Source organism: Apium graveolens, chromosome 1 (assembly GCF_009905375.1).
Source record: "Apium graveolens cultivar Ventura chromosome 1, ASM990537v1, whole genome shotgun sequence".
Lineage (NCBI taxonomy): Eukaryota > Viridiplantae > Streptophyta > Magnoliopsida > Apiales > Apiaceae > Apium > Apium graveolens.
This window is the reverse complement of record NC_133647.1, coordinates 183,920,696-183,929,397: the sequence shown is the minus strand read 5'-3', so window position 1 is coordinate 183,929,397 and position 8,702 is coordinate 183,920,696. Positions and strand designations below refer to the sequence as shown.

The window sequence follows — 8,702 nt, the reverse complement described above, 5'->3', positions numbered from 1 at the left end:
ATGCAAGCTTTGTCCTGAAGTCACCATTGAGAACATATAGACCAATCACAGGACGCGTCCTAACACATTGGGCGCGTCCTCACCCTCATAAAACTTGCACCGTCTCCTCAAAAACCATCATGCACAGCATTCCACTTATTAGGGTGCGTCATGATCAAGACAGACGCGTCCTCGTCCATTGCCACAGGACCACGTTTGCCAAGTACTCTAACCATGGTTGACGCGTCCACATAGCTTGGGCGCGTCCTACACTGATCACGCACTCCCATGCTTCGTCATTACCAGACTATAACACATCTTCTCTGTGCCGGGACGCGTCCTCTGTGCCGGGACGCGTCCTCTGTGCCGGGACGCGTCCTAATCTTCTACAACGCAATACCGGGTTTGACCGCACGTAATCCGCATTTGACCCGAGTTAATTCAATACCTAATTTTGGGTATAACAACACATAAATATAGTAACTGATGGAACCGGTTAAATTTGCCCCCGTGCATGAGTGTTTGTGTTCAAATTTCATCTCTGAAAAAAACCAGACTCCTTATTGGTTTATAGATTTTATGTTCTCTCCAACTTGATAGTTCTAAAGATTGTGGTGTTGGTTACTTATAATTTTTAAATTAAAATAAAATTAATCTGAATACATAATAGATGTTCAAAGTCTGATGCAGTTCTCCAATAGAAACAAGCAGCACCTTGTCGATAAATGCCTGTTGAGTGACCCACTGTAGCTGTCTTGAAGATATGCCAGAGAAGACGCGAACTAGATTTTGTAGTGGTAAACTGGAAGTGCTGTGTCGTACATTTGAGTTCTTCCTCTTTATGTTACGAACATACTTATTCGACATATAAATATGCAATTAGCACCAGTATTATTTTATTTATAATACATGAGGCACCATTCAGTAAACGGAAAACATAATATATAAATACATATTCAAAAGATTGGCTACATAATTGATCTTTGCCAGTACAGATTGAGGATCGTCAAGGGTCTGATACTCTGATGCTAACTTCCGGCAGGTATTCTTCCAGATAAATTATCAATAAAAGTTTTAATATGACAGACTTCGTGGAATAGGACTGTGAGAGATCAAGAAATATAAATTCTAAGAATAGATGGTGGCTGAAAGTGGTTTTAATGCGGTGTTTAGGTGGCACTGCCACCTCATTCTGTACAACTTCTCTGTAGGCGTTTCTGTACACCTAGCATTACTCAAAAGAAAATCACTAAACCATGGAGCCATAAACTCTTTAGGACTTCTTCAGTCTTCTCTCATGTTGTTATTTGATAAATCAATGGAAATTATCAATGAACCTCACTAGAGAGATACCCAGAGAGTTGATGGATCTCCATGGTTTTTAACTCATCCAAAAAAATAGTAGTTGAGCCTCCTTTCGAGAACCTCCATTTTTCTTGCTAGCAACTGAACGCCTCTTTTGAGAACCCTCATAGTATTTTGCTGCTTCTGCCTTTTGAGAATCTCCATGGTACACGAGACTCTTCTTGTTTTTTTTTCCTGCATGCTGCCTACATACCTGTAATTTGATTACTTTTTAGACTCAAACACTTGACTATCTGAGACAAATATGATATTGTAGAATATGATGTGCGGTAATTATTATCGACCTACAATATAACCGTATAAACTTTAAACTATTATCAACCTACAATATAACCGTATAAACTTTGAGAAACTAATAATCGCATCACAATTCTTTACCCCAGATAAATAACCAGAACAAAGACCGTATGACAGAATACAAGTAGCAAAACATAATAATGAAAAAAACCTGATAAGTGAAAATTTTCAAGTTATTGTAATAAGGTAGTAACAAACTTCAATTTGGAAATTACATACCCGATCAAGCTACACGATCCTTTTCGATGTCATCCTGAATTCCCAGTTTTGCCGGAGTCCCAAATTTTTTCTTAAACATCATACTAGAAAGAGTCAGTTACCAATTAAAACCAAACATTTCTTCTTCTAATGCTTAAATTCTTGATAGTACAGTGGATGGCACTGCAGTCAATCATGGTGTCAACATCACCATAATCTTAGGACTAAGGTTTCTAACATATATGGTGACAAGAGAACATGTATATCAATCATGGGCATTAATAACCTTTATAAATACCAGTAGATAACCTGTGCGAAGTAAGGACCGAGATCAAAATATTAATATTTAATAATGATTATAAAATTTTATTTTAATTTTTTTATTAAAATATATAATAAATAAAATTGTACGATTATTTCAATTTTCATTTTTAAATTATATGTAGCTTTCATTAATTCAAATCTTATTATAACCACAAACTCAACGTTATTATGTATCGATTGTTCAAAAAGACATAACTAATATTTTACATAAAAACTTTAATATAGTTTGTGATTGCATAATTTTTTATGATAAAATATTCATTATGTATGTATAAATTTGTAATTGGTGCTAAAATAGCATTCTGTAGGTATGAATTTATAAATTACAATGTATATACGATTTTGTTTATATAAAAATAATATAAATATGTGGTATATACGAATCACAAAATGGATAAAGCATTACATATAAAATTATAAGTCATATATGAATAAAAAAGAATAAAAATGGTATATTTAGAGCTATATCAAGATTTAAAAAAGGGTGAAACCAAAAGTTCGTAAAATCGAGAAGAGGTGAAACCAAAATATCCCTTAAAAGATGAATAATAACATTGTTTAAATGATTCCATTTTATTATTTTAATAAAAAATAAAAAAAATTCTACGAAAATAGAAATATCGTAATTATAATATGATTCCAATCTATATTTAGTTAAAAAACAACATACAACTCTACATGAAAGAGAACAATGTGAAACCAAAATACGGCGTAACCGTACTAAGATAAAACCAAGTACCCTATCAAGAAATAATTTGGAGTTCTACGAAAATAGAATTGTAATCATATTACGGTTTGAACAATTTTATTATTTTTTAGTGGTGAAACGAAAATATAATTTTTTATAATATTCATACCATTTTATTAAAATGGAATTCTACCAATAAATTTAAAAATTCTAAATTAAAAAATTTCAATTTAAACATATGGCGTATTTACTTGGTCGTGATTTATATTTCTCAGAACCTATTTAGTTGAGCCAATTTATGAACTTATTTATTTTAAAATATAATTAAAAATAGGATTCAAACCTATAAAAATAATAAAAAATTATGGCTTATAAAAAATTTAAAAATGAGTAAAAATAATACATATACAATTATAAGTCATATAGGAATAAAAAGGGATAAAAATAGTACACTTGGAGTTATAAAAGGTGAAACCAAAAGGTGGTTTAACTAAAAAATAAGGGAATATGTTTCGTTTATTAATAAGAAAAAACAGGTAAAAATAATACATATAGAATTATAAGTCATATAGGAATCAAAAAGGATAAAAATATTACAACTAAAGTTACACCATGAATCATAAAAACAAAAAAAAACAAAATGTGATGGAATTTAAAAATAAGTGAAAACAAAGTATCACTTAAAAAATTTATTAATAAAGAAAAATGGTGACAAAGTATCACAACAAACAACAAGATGAACAAAAAGGATGTTGGAGTTAAAATTCCATTTCTGCACAAAGATAATTATCCCCACTGGAAGGTGAAGATGCACCTACATCTTATTTCCCAAGATGAGGCCTATGTGGACTGCATAGAGAGAGGTCCTCATGTACCAATGAGAGCTGCAACTGGCAATGAGCCATCTGTTCCAAAACCTAGGCATGAATGGTCAGACCCAGCAAGTCAGGAAAGATAAAAAGGCCATGAATATACTGTTCAATGGAGTTGATGGTGATATGTTTGATAACATCATTAATTGTAAAACAGCCAAAGAGGTTTGGGACACAATACAAATTATTTGTGATGGTACTGAGCAAGTAAGGGAGAGCAAGATGCAGCTACTGATTCAGCAATATGAGCATTTCCACTGTGAAGAGAGTGAGTCTCTCACTGATATATTTAGTAGATTTCAAAATGCTACTAAATGTTCTGAAGTTGCATAGAAGAGTCTATCAAACAAAAGACTCTAACCTTAAGTTCCTTAGATCTCTTCCAAAGAAGTGGAAGCCAATGACAGTCTCATTGAGAAATTCACAGGATTACAAGAAGTTCACCTTGGAGAGACTGTATGGCATCCGGAAAACCTATGAGCTTGAAATAGAGCAAGATGAAAGGATGGAGAAATGAAGAAATAAAGGGGGGTCCCTAACACTTGTTGCTGAGTTAGAGAAGGAAAAAGAGATGAAGGTGGAAGTTATTGAGTCTACATCAAAGGTCTGTGAAAGCAAGGGTAAAGGGTTAGTAGCTGAAAATGAAGATCAATTGAGCCAAAATGACATGGATGATATTGATGAACATCTAGCATTCTTATCTAGAAGATTTTCCAAGCTCAAATTCAAGAAGAATTTTGGAACAACTAAGCCAAACAGAAACATGGTTGATAAGCCAAAATTCAAGTATTTCAAATGTGCCTTGGCTGGTCATTTTGCTAGTGAATGTAGAAAGTCTGATTCCAGCAAAATGAAGTTTGAGCCTATTGATTATAAACAGAAATACTTTGAGTTGCTCAAACAAAAGGAAAGGGCTTTCATCACACAAGAGAATGACTGGGCTGCAGATGGATTGGATGAAGATGAAGAAATAAGCTATGTCAATCTAGCCCTAATGGTCAAATATGATGAAACAGAAACAAGCTCTTCAAGCAATCAGGTAATCACCACTAACCTAGCACATTTATCTAAAGCTGAGTGTAATGGTGCAATAAATGACATATCCACAGAATTATATCACCTGCGTGTTACACTTAAGTCCCTCACTAAGGAAAATACTAAAATTAAATAAAACAATTTGTTTTTAAGTGAGAGGAATAATGTGCTAGAGTCTCAATTTATTGAATTTGAAAAATTGAGAATTGAGTGTAAGATTGCTAAGGATGAATTAACCGAGTCCTTGAATAAAGAAGAGATTTTAAGGAAGCAGCTTGAACGAGAACATAAACTGATTAAGACATGGAAATCATCTAGAGATGTTCATGCTCAAATCACTAAAGTTCAAGGTATTGAGTTCTTTTGTGATGCAGCCTGGAAGAAGAGTAAAGAGAAGCTTGAGTCCAATTTGGTTGAAGGATTGTTGACATATATGGACTCGACGGATGATGAAAATCATCTGTCAGATAATCAAAAGGATTATTCGTCGAGTGACAAGGAACCACATCCGTCGGTTATGAGTAAACCAGTTAGCAAAGCTAAGCTAGCTAAGTTGAATGAGAAATATGGATCAGTTTCTAAGAACTTTATTCCAGGAGAATCAAGTCAAGTCAGAAAAGAAAAGAAAGTAAATGTTGGTCATCTGTCTATCAAACAATTGAATGACAGATTAGAAAAGATTGAGGTTAAAACAGAATCTAAAAAGAAAAATAATAGAAATGGGAAAGTAGAAATTAACAAATATAACAACTACACACCTGATAAATATGCACCAAGAAAAATCTGTGTTAAGTTTGGTAGTGTTAATCATATGTCTGTTAATTGCAAGCTTGTCATGCCTACTCCCATGTCTGCACCCTCTTCTTTTGCCAACATTACTGCCATGCCTACCATGCCTATGAATGCTATGTCTGCTCAGAATATGAATGCACAATTTGCTAATATGCCATTTGCACCTAATCCTTATTATGCTGCATTTAGTATGCCTCAAATGCCATTTAGCATGCCTTATTGGAATAACATGTTTGCAAATAGCATGCCTTTTCCTGTTAATCAAAATGTGCATGATAATTATGTTTTAATGATTGGTTTCAAAGGTCCAACTCAAATGACTAAGGATGAATCTGACATTCCCAAGTCAAATGAGATCAAATCTAAGAAACCAAAGAAGAAAGCTAACAAGGCAGGACCCAAGGAAACTTGAGAACCAAAATCAACTTGATTTAATTTTGAAGTGTGCAGGGAAATAGAAAGAATCTTTGGTATCTGGATTGTGGTTGCTCAAGGCACATGACTGGAGATTCTACCATGCTCACTGAGTTCAAGGAAAGAGCTAGCCCAAGTATTACTTTTGGAGATGACAACAAAGGTTATACTGTGGAATATGGCTTGATTTCAAAAGATAATGTCATCATTAAAGAGGTTGCCCTAGTGGATGGTCTCAAGCATAATTTGTTGAGTATCAGCCAGCTTTGTGATAAGGGCAACTCAATTACTTTCAATTCAGAAGCATGTGTTATGACAAACAAAAAGAGCAACAAAGTGGTTCTCACTGGAGTGAGAAAAGGAAATGTGTACTTAGCTGACTTCAACTCATCAAATGCAGAATCAGTAACTTGTCTTCTCAGTAAAAACAAGTCAAGATGAAAGCTGGCTATGGCACAAGAAACTGTCTCATCTAAACTTCAAGACCATGAATGAACTTGTCAAGAAAGAACTGGTTAGAGGTATTCCTCAAGTAGAGTTTACTAACGATGGATTGTGTGATTCCTGTCAGAAAGAAAAGTAGATCAAAGCATCATTCAGAAAGAAGCTTGATTCAACAATTGAAGAACCTTTACAATTATTGCACATGGATTTGTTTGGACCAGTCAATGTGTTGTCCATCTCAACAAAAAGATTTTGCCTGGTAATTGTGGATGATTTCTCAAAGTTCTCTTGGACATATTATCTAAAGTCCAAATATGAAGCTAGTGAAATCATCATCAATCACATAAGGCAAGTCAACAATCATCCTGAATTTAAAGTAAGAAGAATCAAGAGTGACAATGGAACTGAGTTCAAGAATTCTGTGATGAGATCATTTTGTGAAGAGAATGGGATTATGCATGAATTTTCTGCAGCAAGAACTCCACAACAAAATAGAGTAGTGGAAAGGAAGAACAGATCCCTTATTGAAGCTGCAAGGACAATGCTTGAAGAATCAAAGTTACCAACATATTTTTGGGCTGAAGCTGTGAATACTGCCTGCTATACTCAAAACATCTCTTTAGTTAATCAAGCAAAGTGCATGACACCCTACCAATTGTTCAAGAATAGGAAGCCAACTCTAAACTTTCTTCATGTCTTTGGCTGCAAATGTTATATCTAAGGAATCAAACTGACCAACATGGAAAGTTTGATGCTAAAGCAGATGAATGAATCTTTGTTGGATATGCTGTTGGAAAAGATTGAAGGGCTGCAAGATGGAGATTTCCATGAAAGCCTCAAGTTTGATAATGTGGAAATGGTTAGTGATGACATTGATGATGAAAGTGATTAAGAGACATTGGCTAAGGATAATACAGAAAAATATACAACTAATGAAGCACATAATTCAACATCTGTCGAGTTACAGAATGCTTCATCCGTCGGTAGACAATCTGCTTCATCCGTCGAGATACAAAGTGCATCATCCGTCGGAACAATGAGAGAAGCTGAAAGTCAAAACATATCACCTACAGATAGCACCCCTTTCTCAAATCAAAGTTTCACAAACTCAGGGGGAGTTTCTCTTAATCAAAATTCAGTCACACATCAAGACAACAATGAGGCCTCTTCATCTAGAGCTAATCTACCTCAACAAAGAAAATGGACTAGAGATCACCCTTTTGAGCTCATCATTGGTGATGCATCTTCTAAAGTTCAAATAAGGAAAGCAACTCAAGAAGAATGTCTATATAGCAGCTTTCTTTCCAAGGAAGAACCAAAGAAGGTAGAAGAAGCTTTGTTGGATCCTGATTGGGTTTTAGCTATGCAGGAGGAGCTTAACCAATTTGAAAGGAACAAGGTATGGAAGCTGGTACCCAAACCTAAAGGAAAGAATTCAATTGACACCAAGTGGGTATTTAGAAATAAGATGGATGAAAATGGCATAGTGGTCAGGAACAAAGCTAGATTGGTTGCTAAGGGCTACTGTCCACAAGAAAGAATAGATTTTGATGAAACTTTTGGTCCTGTTACAAGACTTGAAGCCATCATAATTTTCTTAGCCTATGCAGCCCATGCCAATTTCAAGGTCTATCAAATGGATGTCAAAAGTGCCTTTCTGAATGGAGATTTGGAGGAGGAAGTTTATGTCAGTCAACCTCCTGGTTTTGAAGATCCAAATTTTCCAGAATATGTCTACTATCTTTTGAAAGCACTTTATGGATTGAAGCAAACACCTAGAGCCTGGTATGACACTTTATCAAAATTTCTTTTGGAAAATCACTTCACAAGAGGTACTGTTGATAAAACTTCATTTTTTAGAAATATTAATGGCTCTAGTATACTTGTTCAAATTTATGTAGATGATATTATATTTGGCTCCACAGATGAAAAACTTTGCAAAAAGTTTGCCAAATTGATGCAAAGTATGAAATGAGCATGATGGGAGAACTAACTTACTTTCTTGGTTTACAAGTTAAGCAAGTTAGTGATGGAATATTTATTAGTCAAACCAAATATATTTATGATCTCTTAAAGAATCTTGATCTAATGGATTGTACATCTGCAAAAACTCCCATGGCCACTACAACTAAACTTGAATTAAACACTACTGAAAAATCTGTGGATATTTCAAGCTATAGGGACATGGTTGGTTCACTTCTGTTCTTAACAGCTAGTAGGCCAGATATAATATTTGCTACTTGTCTTTGTGCTAGATTTCAGGCTTATCCTAGAGAATCTCACTTAGTAGGTTT

At 34.3% G+C, this 8,702-nt stretch overlaps 1 long non-coding RNA gene across 1 annotated transcript; it reads right to left on the bottom strand.

Annotated features, from left to right (window-relative positions):
- Positions 1-932: 932 nt before the first annotated feature.
- On the bottom strand, positions 933-2,083 carry LOC141722718 (uncharacterized). The gene is made up of 2 exons (XR_012575727.1): positions 1,861-2,083; positions 933-1,537 (listed from the first exon to the last, which is right to left on the bottom strand). It is a non-coding gene; the product is annotated as an uncharacterized LOC141722718 (long non-coding RNA).
- Between the last annotated feature and the right edge of the window lie 6,619 nt (positions 2,084-8,702).